Source organism: Coregonus lavaretus (assembly GCF_964263955.1).
Source record: "Coregonus lavaretus genome assembly, chromosome: 13".
Taxonomy (NCBI): Eukaryota; Metazoa; Chordata; class Actinopteri; order Salmoniformes; family Salmonidae; genus Coregonus; species Coregonus lavaretus.
The window spans coordinates 49,823,539-49,838,933 of NC_140000.1; the positions used below are offsets into that span (position 1 = coordinate 49,823,539).

Below are 15,395 nucleotides of genomic sequence, written 5' to 3' on the forward strand. Positions count from 1 at the left end.
ACTCTGTCTCCAGGCACAAGTTGCGTGTAGCGGATCTTCTATCATATCGCTGTTTGTTTTCTTGGTTTTGCTTTCCAGCAGTGCTCTCAGCAAGTTTGTAAGTAGCTTGTAACTGTTTCTTCATATCAGATACATACTTGAGGTAAGTTCTCTCTGAAGAGCTATCACTCGAGACTCCAAAACAAATATCAACAGGCAATCTAGCTTCACGTCCAAACATCAAAAAATATGGCGAATAGCCAGTCGCTTCATTCCGACTACAGTTATACGAGTGCACTAGATGCCCAACATACTGACTCCATTTGTTCTTTCGTGTAGGATCAAGAGTTCCAAGCATGTTCAACAAGGTTCGGTTGAATCTCTCGGGTTGCGGATCTCCCTGAGGATGATATGGTGTTGTCCTTGACTTCTCCACTCCAAGCATATTCAGTAGCTCATGGATGAGTCGACTTTCAAAATCTCTACCTTGATCACTATGCATCCTCTTGGGCAGACCATAATGGATGAAGTACCTCTCCCACAATACCTTGGCGACCGTGGATGCTTTCTGATCCTTCGTAGGAAAAGCTTGAGCGTATCTTGTGTAATGATCCGTAATGACAAGAACATTCGCTGTGTTACTGGAGTCTGGCTCAATGGACTTGCATATGACCAAGCGGCACAACTATCTTTGGAAGTGTTTTCCTCTGTACACAGCGAGCACAGGACTTACAGTACTCCTCTACTTCCATCTTCATGCGTGGCCAGTAGAACCGGTCTCTGACAAGTCCATATGTCTTGTCAAATCCTAAATGACCTGAGTCATCATGCAGCGACGTGAGAACCATAGTTCTGAACTTCTCTGGAAGAAGTAACTGAGCACGACGAGTCTTGTTTGGCGGATGTGTGATCCTGTACATAACTCCATCTTCCATCTTTAGCTTCTCCCACTCTCTCAGGAGCAAAGAGATGAGTGGATGTTTTGTCTTGGTCACCCTGGTGATATCATGTTTATTAAGAGCAACCCACATCTCTCCTAAGCAAGGATCTTCTTGTTGCGATGCAGAAAGTTCCATAGTGCTCAATCTGGGCATGTTAGACTTCAGCATGCTCAGGTTACAGTATGCTTGAGGCACAGCATGCATAGAGGCTCCCAACTGATCAATCACTCTACTATGAGATGATCCAGGAGTTATTCTAACAACATTAGACATCTGGCACATGGCTCTAACACCGGATGCAGGAATGTCTCTCCAATCTTGTCCCACTGCATATTGCTGATGAGGGCGGCGAGATAAAGCATCGGCATCTATGTTCTGCCTGCCTGGCCTGTACTTGAGACTAAAGTCATAGGTAGACAACGCAGCCAGCCAACGATGACCAGTGGCATCCAGTTTTGCGGACGTGAGGACATATGTCAATGGGTTGTTGTCTGTTCTAACCTCGAACTTGACCCCATACAGGTAATCATGTAGTTTATCAACCACGGCCCACTTCAACGCAAGAAACTCTAACTTGTGAGCTGGGTAGTTGCGTTCAGAAGCGGTCAGGCTTCGACTCACAAATGCCACAGGACGCAGACCCTCACCTTGGTCTTGGTACAGTACTCCACCTAACCCTTCGCGGCTAGCATCTACATGTAGAACATATGGTAACTGAGGATCAGCAAAAGCTAACACAGGAGCTTTTGTGAGGCTTTCCTTCAATGTCTCGAATGCCAATTCACACTTCTCATTCCACCTTGATCCAAATGGTTCTGAGTTGTTGAAGTAGGCTTTCACCTCTTCCTTGGGCGTTCTCCCTTTCTTGCCTGCGGGAAGATATCCACATAAGAGCTGATTCAGGGGGTAACTCACTTTAGAGTAGTCTTTCACAAATCTCCTGTAATATCCACAGAATCCTAGGAAAGAACGCAGAGCAGTCACAGTTTCAAGCCTTGGCCACGTGGTGACAGCTTCAATTTTTGATGGGTCTGTGGCCACTCCATTCTGGGATATGATATGTCCAACATAGTTGACAGATGTGCGGCAAAACTGACACTTGTCAAGGGACAGTTTTAGGCCTTCACTTTTCAAGCGGTCCAACACCTTGAGCAACCTCTGCTCGTGTTCTTCCAGCGTCCTTCCAAACACGATTAAGTCATCAAGGTAAACAAGAACTTCGAGTAGATTCATGTCTCCAACTGTCTGTTCCATGACACGTTGAAATGTTGCAGGTGCTCCGGACACACCCTGTGGCATCCTCTCAAATTGGTAAAATCCAACTGGACAGATAAATGCAGTCTTCTCTTTATCTGTGTCACCCATTGGGATTTGATAGTATCCGCTTCGGAGATCTAACACACTGAACCATTTGCTCCCACTCAAACATGTCAGAGCATCCTCCACACGTGGGACTGTGTACTGGTCGGGAACAGTGCGCTTGTTGAGGGTCCTGTAATCAACACACATGCGTATGGTGCCATTCTTTTTCCTCACCACCACAATAGGAGATGCATAGGGGCTTCTCGACTCAGATATGATCCCAGAACTTTTCAAGTTATTTAGATGCTTCCTTACATCTTCAACATCAGCTGGAGCCAAGCGGCGAGATCTCTCCCTAAACGGTTTGTCTTCAGTAACTCTGATGGTGTGATGAGTACTCTTTGAACAACCCACATCAAACTCATGTGTTGAGAACACTTCTTTCCGTTCCATCATCTTTTCACATAACCTCTTCTTCCATCCCTCAGGCACTGGAGAATCTCCAAAGTTGAATGAAGAAGACGTCAACTTCTCAGATGAATCCTGCTCTCGTTTCAATGGAAACCCAGGAGCAATATCTACAGGAAACAGATGAGCAATAAGCATACCTCGTTTCAGAGTGATCTCCTTTGTCGAGACATTCCTGACAGTAAGGGTGATTCTTCTAGACGACACAACTGCAACCGTCTGGATTTCAGGCCTCACTAGTAGTTCTTCAGGGAACCGGGGTTCTTCAGGCCTCTCTACCAGAAGGGTTTGAGTAGAAGGTATCCCAGGAAACTTTGGAATTCCAGTAACTCTCGCCTGCCCACCAGGTGGCAGGGTGACAGGTTTTGTCTGTGCAAACCAGACCGTTCCTCTCTTCTCATCATCATCAGTTGAGCTTTCTCTCATCCTCTCATATGCCTCATTGATAGCAGGATGAACTTGTAGTGTGCTAAGGAAACCTTCACCTTCCTTTTCTCTGCAAGCAGTCATAAGTCTCTTCACTACAGACGTATTTGTGCCGACCAGAATAGACACGTCACCTTTCATGGCCGGATCTGGACATACCAACACAAGTGCTTCAATGGTCTCTGCTACGCCCACAACCGATCCCGAGAACTCAAGCTTGAGCGACAAATAGCCATCATATGGATACTGCTCAGAGCTAAGGCCCCATATCTCTAAGTTTCCTATAGGAATCAATGGCAAATGCGTCAGGTACTTATCATAAAAGGATCTGTAAAGTAGAGTAATCTGAGAACCACTATCTAGTAAAGCTTTAGTATAGACACCTTCAATCTGTACAGAAACGACAGAACTTGGGCCAACTAAACCTGTAGGTAGCATGTCTTTCATGTCTTCATACTTGTGGCACTTTGTGGAACATATCTTCACCGGGACGTCAGGCCGCTCCTTTACTGGGTCCCTCTGTAGTTTCCCATAGACCGTTTTTGTTTGATCAGGCGTGTGTTGACTTTCCTCAAGTTCTCTTCACCTTCACAGTTTCTCTTGAAATGGCCATCTTCTCCACATCTATAACAGAACACTCCAGGGTTTCTGTCGGCCTGTGTCTGTTCTTGTGATGGATTTACCCTTTTCTTTTTGCTTTTAAATGCAACATCTGACATTTGTGTGTCAGAGTGAGCTGCTGTGACGTTAGCAGACATGAGACGTGTCATTTCAATTTTCAAACCTTTTAGCTCTTTTCTCAGCACTTCTATCTCAGTATTAGCTTCTTCACAAACTGTAGCAACAGGATCAACAGCTGATGACTTCACAACACTCTTCGTTGTGTTCCTGTCTTGAATCATGTCCTCCTCCTCCCTTACCTCCTGCAGCAGCTCAGTAAAGGTTGGTGGATCACGCAGCTTATAGGTCATGCGAATACGAAGCGCAACCATGTCATGTGAGGATGCACCTCTCACTACTTGGCCAATGCATGTGCGATTCATCTCTGACAGCTCAATGCCTCCTTTTCGATATACAGTGTGCAGCAATTTGTCAAGTCTCAACAGGTAAGCTGAAAGCTTCTCTCCTTCACTCTGGAATGTGTTTCTGAACCTTACTATGAGATCAGGTGCACTTTCGGTGGTACCGAATGCGGTTTCTAGAGCCTTCATGTATTCGATCGCTGTAGCATGGGGATTTCCGGTCCTAAAGAACCTCACAATGTCAGCAGCAGGCCCTTTAAGACTTTCTATTATTCTCTGTTTTTTCACATTGTCGGTGCACTGCCATTCCTCTAGAAAATGGGTGGTTTGCTCAGCCCATGCGTCATACTCTTCCTCTCCACTAGGAGTGGGTTTCACACCTGAGAACATACGTAGCTTACGGTAACTCTGAGTCTCAGATGGCACATTGTTGCATTTTTCTACCAGTGAACATATGGCAGTAACCAGTTCAGCGTTGAGGTCAGCACCAGAGGGACTTACCAGGCCTTTAACATCAGCCACAGTCTTCCCTTCATATCTCAGAAAGGATAATAGCTTTGCCTGGAAATCTTCACCATCTCTCTCAACTGGAGATGTGACTTGTGAAACTACATGTACAGGCCAGGGACCCAACTCTCCAGGTATCCCAACAACACTTGGCACAGCTATTTCGTTAAGGTTGTTTGATATCTCTACCAAAACATACTGCTTTTTACCAGCTGAATAGGAACAATGACCATGCAGTCTAATTTTACCAAAAGCCTTAACATAAATCAGCGTTTCCAGCAGAACCTCATCAGACACATCATCTGTAACACTGCTAAGGACAACTGCACGATTAGTAGCTAGCTGTTTCTCTCTACACCAGGTAACAATCTCTTCAACATGCATGTTGTAGGTTTATGCCTATACAGCAATGTCAGAAGAAAATCCAAAATTTCAATTCAAAATTGTCAAATGGGGAGTCAAAAATATCCCATCAACAATAACCAAGATCCCGGACGAGCCCCCAAAAATGTAACCCTCTCACCAGGCTCGAATTTGACTCTCAAGATATTACCTTATTTAGAATATCTGAACAGCATGGGATATTAGGTGAGAAGGACATCTCCAATAAGAATCCCTATTGTAAACTTGCTAGGGTGAATGACAAATAGGGTATTAACTTCAGATAGAATGATTATAGACTTGGTTATTGGTATAAGGATATGCTTTCCCATGCATTAAATGAAACTGAAACAGTAAATGACTCCACCAATACAACAGACATAAGGTTCAATATCTATATTAATCACATTTTCAATGTATCACATCAAAAGAAATAAAAATTATAAACCCCAATGATTTTTCCACAACCCATGTCCAAATTATTTGCAAGCTTGCTTAAACCCTGGGCGCGCGTTGGAGCTCATAAAAAAATGACGACATACATAAAGTCCCGAAGTCCACCACACATTTGTAGTTACTCACTACTTGTAGATAATGCCTCAGCAAAATATAGTAGTTCCGTGCAGGTGTCCTCACAAGATCCACAGCGAACACAGCTATCAATGCAGCCAGTACTCGGTAGCAGCAACAGACATCCGTTGGAAACCCGAACTCGTTGATCGTCACAAGCAATTCTCTCCAAGTCTTGCACGATGCTAGGCTAACCTCTAGGATGTCGAATGTCTCCACAATGTGACGGCAGCTTCAGTCTCTACTAGGTCTTTCTTAACGAACTAATAAACACTCTCTTATGGAAATAAAATCAGGATTTCCCTTTAAAAAAAACTCTGTAGGTATGGTTTTGTTTTCTCTTTATCGTTTCCTTGGGTCATTTTTCCTTCACCAACCCCACTAACGTCTCTCCTCTCTCTTCTTTCAACCTTTCCCTCTCTTCTCTTTCCCAGCAACCAGTCCACTCTCCCATTGGCCACAACTTAACAAGTTACCTCATTGGTCAAAACTTTAACGAGATACGTGGCAAATTTAAACTTTAAAAAGTAAACCAACCTATTCACTTGTACATTTTTTTAAAACATTGCTTCAAAAGAAATGCATTAATGACATTACAAATCAGGAGCTATTCGATCACCTTTTAAATCTAATACCAATGAATTATAACAAATAAACTCTATACTTGGTTTTAGCAAGGTATTACATGTGGTTTTGTCCATACCCTAGTCCTCCCATCAGCGTGAAACAGCAGGAACAGGGATTAATCAGATCAAGCAATATTTTTCCAATTCTCCAGTGTCCAGTATTTCCGTTCCATAGCCCACTGCAAACTCAGTTTCTTGTTTTTTTGCTGAAAGAAGTGTAACTTTGTAAGGATGTCGGCTGCCATACCCCATTCGTGTCAAGGTTCGATGAGTTGTGCATTATTTTATGGGTCTTTGGTCACAAATGTTGTACTAGTCTGTCAGTTGACTAACTGTAGCCCGTCTGTTGCTCTGCACAATTCATGTCAGACCATTCTTGATACACATGGGAAACTGTTGACTGTAAAAAACCCAGCAGCGTTGCAGTTCTTGACACACAAACCGGTGCGCCTGGCACCTACTACCATACCCCGTTAAAAGGCACTTCAATATTTTGTCTTGCCCATTCACTCTCTGAATGGCACACATACACAATCCATGTCTTAATTGTCTCATGGCTTAAACATCATTCTATAACCTGTCTCCTCCCCTTCATCTACATTGATTGAAGTGGATTTATCAAGTGACATCAATAAGCGATCACAGCTTTCACCTGGATTCACCTTGTCAGTCTGTCATGGAATGTTCCTAATGTTTTGTGCACTCAGTGTATATCATCCATTGTGAAATGTTTTCATTTTGAGGTGTTGGTCGGTCAAATAATAAAGGGAGCCTATGATACTCTAGACTGTAGTCCTCAACACTATCACTGTTCTAGTCCCTAACACTATCACTGGTCTAGTCCTGAACACTATCACTGGTCTAGTCCTGAACACTATCACTGTTCTAGTCCTGAACACTATCACTGACTACTCCTGAACACTATCACTGGTCTAGTCCTCAACACTATCACTGGTCTAGTCCTGAACACTATCACTGGTCTACTCCTCAACACTATCACTGGTCTAGTCCTGAACACTATCACTGGTCTAGTCCTCAAAACGCTCACTGGTCTAGTCCTCAGTACTATCACTTGTCTAGTCCTGAACACTATCACTGGTCTAGTCACTAACACTATCACTGGTCTAGTCCTGAACACTATCACTGTTCTAGTCCCTAACACTATCACTGGTCTAGTCCTGAACACTATCACTGGTCTAGTCCTGAACACTATCACTGTTCTAGTCCTGAACACTATCACTGACTAGTCCTGAACACTATCACTGGTCTAGTCCTCAACACTATCACTGGTCTAGTCCTGAACACTATCACTGGTCTACTCCTCAACACTATCACTGGTCTAGTCCTGAACACTATCACTGGTCTAGTCCTCAAAACTCTCACTGGTCTAGTCCTCAGTACTATCACTTGTCTAGTCCTGAACACTATCACTGGTCTAGTCCTCAACACTATCACTGGTCTAGTCCTCAGTACTATCACTGGTCTACTCCTGAACACTATCACTGGTCTAGTCCTCAACACTATCACTGGTCTAGTCCTCAACACTATCACTGGTCTAGTCCTCAGTACTATCACTGATCTAGTCCTCAACACTATCACTGGTCTAGTCCCTAACACTATCGCTGGTCTAGTCCTCAATACTATCACCGGTCTAGTCCTCCCCCTCAGCACCTGCAGCTAAGACTGTCTGAGAGTGGTCTGAGTGGGGAGGGGAAAACGGAAAACTAGCTGTTATTGGCAGAGAGATTTGGAACTCTCTTTGTTATTGGTCTATTAACTAATTTGCTACATGGTAATGTCACCATGGAAAGCCGAACCTCCCTCAAATGCAAACCTGCTAATTAGAAGGTCCTATGTACAGTACATCATATTTTCAACTAGGAACAATCATGAAATAACACTGATCCATTTTTTTCACACTTTTACAGTGTTAGTTTCATCAGCTGTTGTACAATATTATATAAAACACAAGAAATACTGAATTTTGACTGCACAGAGCCTTTAATGGATCACTGCTGGTTTTACAGCAGTGGAGAGTAACTGCAGTATGTGACCTGAAAGGACAGCTTTCACTGCAGGATCTGAGTCACAGTGATCTGCCCTCGGGATACTGAGAAATGAATAACACATTGTCAAGATCAGATTCCATTTAAGATCAGTTTTCTAGAACATAATATGCTTTAGAATTCAACAGCAACTTTAACTTGAAAGCAAATGACAAGCATCAAGATGAAGGGGTCTATTCAATCCGTATTGCTGAAGTTCAGCGTTAAGCGTGATTGGAATTTAAAGGCAATGTTCCTGTGTTAGCGGAGACTGCATTCACGGTAAACGCTGCATATGGGGTGGCAGGTAGCCTAGCGGTTAAGAGGTCGCTAGTTCGAATCCCTGAGCCGACTAGGTGAAAAATCTGTCGATGTGCCCTTTAGTAAGGCCCTTATTGCTCCTGTAAGTCCCTCTGGATAAGAGCATCTGCTAAGTGAAGTAAATGTAATATGTCAGCTCAATCAAAAATGATCTTGACATTTCTATCCGGCAATCTGTAACACTTCAACGATACAGCTTTTATTTCAGATGAAGGGCTCTATTCAATCCTTATTGCTGAAGTTCAGCGCTAAAGCCCAATTGAAATGTAAAGGCTTCAGCGATACAGATTGAATACAGCCCTAACTGTCACTTCACTCATGCTTGGACTCTTATGAAAGTTTCTCAAATCAGTTACTGAACATTTCTCTAACATTTTTGGGTTTGTTTTATACCTTTCTATTTTATAATACAACTATAATGTTTTTCATTTAATCAAAAAACGATTTCAAATAAAGAATATAACATTATATTTGGCCAGTATTCCTATGTGCTCATGATTTAAACCACAGTCTAAAAAAATTAAGTATTCAGCTTGCCCAATGGTCAGGAGGTTTTTGTACCAGCAGTAATAGGGATTGTATCACTGTGGTACACTTTTGGGAGCGGCACCAGACTAGATGTTGGAAGTAAGTTTCTTGATGTTTGTCTGATTCCATTTATTTTCTTAAACTCTTTAATCTCTATTAAAACATTTAGATTTGAGATAATTTACCTGCCTAAAATATTGTTATATATTGATTTTGAAAGAGCCTTCTTTCAACAGTTTATTTAATCAAAATGTTAAATTGTGGGCATTTTTTTGTATGTTTTATTTGTATGATTGCAGACTATATAACTCTTGTTCTGGTATGATAACTATAATATTTGTTATTGTAGTCATCAGTGCATTGTGTTCATGATAGCCACAAAGGGTCTCTGTTATGTTTGTATCCAACCTCTTGGATTCTGCAAAATACTACAAATATGAGTATTCTGATGAGAAACGATCCTAAAAATATATATGTATAACAAAGTAATGCTAAAGTTAAACACGTCATACTTAAATGCTTTCTGCTTGTATACTTTATACTTTAATCTGCTTTCCTATCACACTAATGTTTGTGTTTTCTTCACGTCTTTTAGCAATCTAATCTAAGTTTTAGAAGTCATTTCCAAAGTACTTTGTTTTGATGTAGTTGATGTATTCTGTTTGTTCCAGGTAACAGTTCCCCAACCCGTCCTGCCCCCCTCTAGTGAGGAACTGTCCAGTAAGTCAACAGCCACACTGACGTGTCTGGCCAACAAGGGCTTCCCGTCAGACTGGACCATGAGCTGGAAAGTGGACGGGACCAGCAAGAAGCAGGAGGCCAGTCCCGGGGTCCTGGAGAAGGACGGCCTGTACAGCTGGAGCAGCATCCTGACTCTCACTGCCCAGGAGTCGACCAAGGCAGGAGAGGTGACCTGTGAAGCCCAGCAGAAATCCCAGACTCCAGTCACCAAGACCCTGAGGAGGGCTGACTGTTCTGGGTAGGACCCCTCAGTCACACACCCCTGTGGAGAGAGGATGCTGGTTCTTCTGCTTTGACTCTGTTCTGATATCAGATGTTCTCTGTCTTATTGATCACTGACATATAGACTAACAGGGGGCTTTGCTTGAGTTCAGGTGTCAATCCTCTCTGTAGACTGAGGTTGTATCAGTGTTAGATTTACATTTACATTTACATTTTAGTCATTTAGCAGACGCTCTTATCCAGAGCGACTTACAGTTAGTGAATACATATTTTTTTTATACTGGCCCCCCGTGGGAATCGAACCCACAACCCTGGCGTTGCAAACGCCATGCTCTATCAACTGAGCTACATCCCTGCCGGCCATTCCCTCCCCTACCCTGGACGACGCTGGGCCAATTGTGCGCCGCCCATGAGTCTCCCGGTCGCGGCCGGCTGCGACAGAGCCTGGATCCGAACCAGTATCTCTAGTGGCACAGTTAGCACTGCGATGCCTTAGACCACTGCGCCACTCAGGAGATTTGATCTGTGAATTATTTTTTATTATTAGATACTGTAGGAATGTTTGCTTTGATTAATAGATGAAAATAAACATTTTCCTTTGGAACAAATATTTTCGTTGTCTCTTTCAATAATTAGAATTTAGTCAAATGTTGAATGATATAGAAATATATTTGTAAAGCCGTATTCACAGTTTCTTTGAAAATGATCAGACCTAAATGTCATAGCTTAGTTATTCACTTGAAAACACATTGTCATCAAACTGTAGGTCATAGTAACACAATATACTACAATGTTAACAGATCAACAGGATAGGTCTAGATACTACAATGTTAACAGATTAACAGGAGAGGTCTAGATACTACAATGTTAACAGATTAACAGGAGAGGTCTAGATACTACAATGTTAACAGATTAACAGGAGAGGTCTAGACACTACAATGTTAACTGATTAATATTAGAGGTCTTTGTTGAAAAGGTTTTTGACCTGCTTGATTTATAGACTTAGTTGTCCACATAATATTAGAAATATCACAGCTTCAAGATAGTCATATAGTCTTCTCTACCTCCAACCCCCTGGGAACAGAGTGAACATCTGGTGACAGTGCTGCTCTATTCTGGGACAAGCACAACCACCCAGCCATGTCTACGGAAATCTCAGTTTCACTCTCACAGCTACTAGTCTAGTAGTTGAACAGTTTCACTGCTTGATATACCATGGACTGGGTCAGTGTGAGGGAGTGGACCGGTTTTAAACTCTTTAGTGGATTCAGGAAGGGACACATAACATGTATGCCATCAACAATTTATCTGAATTGCTGTCTAGGTATGGTAAATCTGAACTATTAATTTTGGGTGATTTTAATATTGATTGGAAGATGCCAGTGTCAGATATTTGCTCTGAGCTAAACCTGTCTCAGCTGATAACTGACCCTACACGGCCCAATCCTAAAGATCAATCAAAATCTACCCTGATTGATCTAATCTTGACAAATTCGCCAAAATAATATGTTGCTAGCGGAGTGTTCCCACTGAATTTTTGTGAGCATTGCTCAGATGTCTGAGTCAGAGATGTGAGAATACATCAATCTCAGCCTCGTGTCTCACTAAGAGGAACTTTAAAAACTTCAGTGAACAAGCTTTTTTACATGATCTTTATTGTAGTGACTTTGATTTTATCTCAGCTATCTCTGAACCTGATTTAGCGTTAAGCTTTTTTGTAAATGTCCTCAATATGTAGATAATCATGCCCCCTTCAACACTCTGAGAGTTAAAGGTACATCGAATTCCTGGTTCACTCCTGAATTATCCAAAGTCATTTGTAATACGAAATGTTGCCTGGGTCAAGTCCAGGAAAACAGGCTTTGGCCCGGATTGGCACTATTATAGGCAACTGAGGAATCAATGTGTAAGACTAATCAGAAAGGCTATATCTGATTATTATGTAACCACTCTTTCTGATTGTAAGGGGAATCTAGTTACATTTTGGGAAACTGTCAAGTCTCTGAAGGGTTGCACTTCCTCCTCTCTACCCCAACAAATCTATTTGGTTTATGGCCCCATTACGAACACAAGTGCCATCATTGATGCATTTAATCATCACAAACTGTCACGGTTTTCTAAGCCAGAACCCAGAAGCAGACCAGGACAAGGTGAGTTGAACGAAGGTGAGTATTTATTAACAGATTCAAAAGGCGATGCAGAATAATCCATGGGGACAGAGCGGGCGGCGGGGATGAGTTGGTGGAGGTGCAGTGGCAGATCCAATAGTGGCTCGGCAGCCTCCGACGACCAGGCAGGGGTTGGGTGAAGGTTCCGGGAGAATGACTGTAGATAGAAACAAACGGGGGTAAGTACACGGCAAGCCAACAAGGTGCAAAACAACAAAACTAACGCTAGTAGCTCAGAGGCTGACAAACATACTGTTCATGGCTAACGATCCGGCAGGGAATGGATGTCAGGTCAGAGCTTATGAAGGGTGATGATCAGGACCAGGTGTGCAGCTAGCTGATGAGATGCAGGTGCGGGTAATCGGGAGATCTCCCGCCTAGCAATGTCACCCGGCAACCAGGCAGGGAGCGTTCAAGAACCCTCAGGAAACAGGAGATATAGAGCAGAAAAAAGGCAACACAGGCTGGAACCGACTCAGGACGCAGGGTTCATGACACAAACGCTGATTTGGGAATTTTGAAGATTGACTTGGAAAATGGTAGTGAAGTTTTTGTATTTCGGCAATTCAAAGAAAAATAAGTCCTTTGTGCCTTACTTGCTATAGATACCAAGAAATCCTCAGGGGCTGACCAATTGGAACCGGGTCTGCCCAAGGCCTTGCCTTTGGCCTCTGTGGCAGGCTTCTCCTCCCCGCCGCTTTGATCTGATGCTGCCGTTGTGCCCTGGCAAAGCCACTTTTATAGTATCCATCATACTATCAGCTACCTACAGTGGGGAGAACAAGTATTTGATACACTGCCGATTTTGCAGGTTTTCCTACTTATAAAGCATGTAGAGGTCTGTAATTTTTATAATAGGTACACTTCAACTATGAGAGACGGAATCGAAAACAAAAATCCAGAAAATCACATTGTATGATTTTTAAGTAATTAATTTTCATTTTATTGCATGACATAAGTATTTGATACATCAGAAAAGCAGAACTTAAAATTTGGTACAGAAACCTTTGTTTGCAATTACAGAGATCATACATTTCCTGTAGGTCTTGACCAGGTTTGCACACACTGCAGCAGGAATTTTGGCCCACTCCTCCATACAGACCTTCTCCAGATCCTTCAGGTTTCGGGGCTGTCGCTGGGCAATACGGACTTTCAGCTCCCTCCAAAGATTTTCTATTGGGTTCAGGTCTGGAGACTGGCTAGGCCACTCCAGGACCTTGAGATGCTTCTTACGGAGCCACTCCTTAGTTGCCCTGGCTGTGTGTTTTGGGTCGTTGTCATGCTGGAAGACCCAGCCACGACCCATCTTCAATGCTCTTACTGAGGGAAGGAGGTTGTTGGCCAAGATCTCGCGATACATGGCCCCATCCATCCTCTCCTCAATACGGTGCAGTCGTCCTGTCCCCTTTGCAGAAAAGCATCCCAGAAGAATGATGTTTCCACCTCCATGCTTCACTGTTGGGATGGTGTTCTTGGGGTTGTACTCATCCTTCTCCTTCCTCCAAACACGGCGAGTGGAGTTTAGACCAAAAAGCTCTATTTTTGTCTCATCAGACCACATTACCTTCTCCCATTCCTCCTCTGGATCATCCAGATGGTCATTGGCAAACTTCAGACGGGCCTGGACATGCGCTGGCTTGAGCAGGGGGACCTTGCGTGCACTGCAGGATTTTAATCCATGACGGCATAGTGTGTTACTAATGGTTTTCTTTGAGACTGTGGTCCCAGTTCTCTTCAGGTCATTGACCAGATCCTGCCGTGTAGTTCTGGGCTGATCCCTCACCTTCCTCATGATCATTGATGCCCCACGAGGTGAGTTCTTGCATGGAGCCCCAGACCGAGGGTGATTGACCGTCATCTTGAACTTCTTCCATTTTCGAATAATTGCGGCAACAGTTGTTGCCTTCTCACCAAGCTGCTTGCCTATTGTCCTGTAGCCCATCCCAGCCTTGTGCAGGTCTACAATTGTATCCCTGATGTCCTTACACAGCTCTCTGGTCTTGGCTATTGTGGAGAGGTTGGAGTCTGTTTGATTAAGTGTGTGGACAGGTGTCTTTTATACTGGTAACGAGTTCAAACAGGTGCAGTTAATACAGGTAATGAGTGGAGAACAGGAGGGCTTCTTAAAATAAAACTAACAGGTCTGTGAGAGCCGGAATTCTTACTGGTTGGTAGGTGATCAAATACTTATGTCATTAATTACTTAAAAATCATACAATTTGATTTTCTGGATTTTTGTTTTAGATTCCGTCTCTCACAGTTGAAGTGTACCTATGATAAAAAATTACAGACCTCTACATGCTTTGTAAGTAGGAAAACCTGCAAAATCGGCAGTGTATCAAATACTTGTTCTCCCCACCGTACCTAACTGTTAACATTAGCTAAATTCCATCCAAATGCTCGGTGAAACTTTTTATTTTTTTCGTAGTACGTAACTTTTAAAGTAAACCTAAACGGTCAAATTGACCCCGCTCTTCTACTGTGATGGCCAATCAATCGTTTTTTTTTCAACCTGTAAAATGTGTATTACGTAGGTATGATGCGTGCAAGGGAGTTGCATGAATGAAGCATACACAACAAATGGGCATGACGGAGGGGGTAGATTGTGGGACAGAATAGGAACACAAAACTGAGGGGGCACAATATTCCAACTAAGTGGGCATTGCCCCCTTTTGCACCCTCGTGGCGCCAGGGCTGGTTTCAGCGTTGTTTTCAAATCCATGGACAGCGTCCCTAGAGGATCTGGAACTGTCAACCAGCGCTTGGGTAGTTTTGCTTTTTAGATGGCAGTCAATATGAATAGAACTAACGACCAGAGAATACCTAAAACGTCACTTGACAACCAGTGTTAGTGGATGTAGCATCACATTTTGTAGGAAAATGTATGGTTTGGGAAATAATCTTGATTTTTTATGCTGGTAACACGTTGTATAAAAGCAATAACATCCTCGAGGCCATGTGTTATGTCACAAGCCATGTTCTTCGCCTCGTGGGTATGACGATATCACAGCCATGATAAAAAATGTCATAACACATGGCCTCATGCATTATTGCTGTGCTTCAAACTCTGCATGTGGACATTTGACTGGTAATAGCTCCAATTTGACCTATGTACCGCCATTGTCAACCAGACAAATGACAAATATCG

The 15,395-nt window shown here is 43.0% G+C and overlaps 1 gene segment (V, D, J or C); it reads left to right on the forward strand.

Annotated features, from left to right (window-relative positions):
• Nucleotides 1-9,206: 9,206 nt before the first annotated feature.
• LOC311140082 (Ig kappa-b4 chain C region-like) lies at nucleotides 9,207-10,099 on the forward strand. The segment is given in 2 exons: nucleotides 9,207-9,215; nucleotides 9,788-10,099.
• The last annotated feature ends 5,296 nt before the right edge of the window (nucleotides 10,100-15,395 follow it).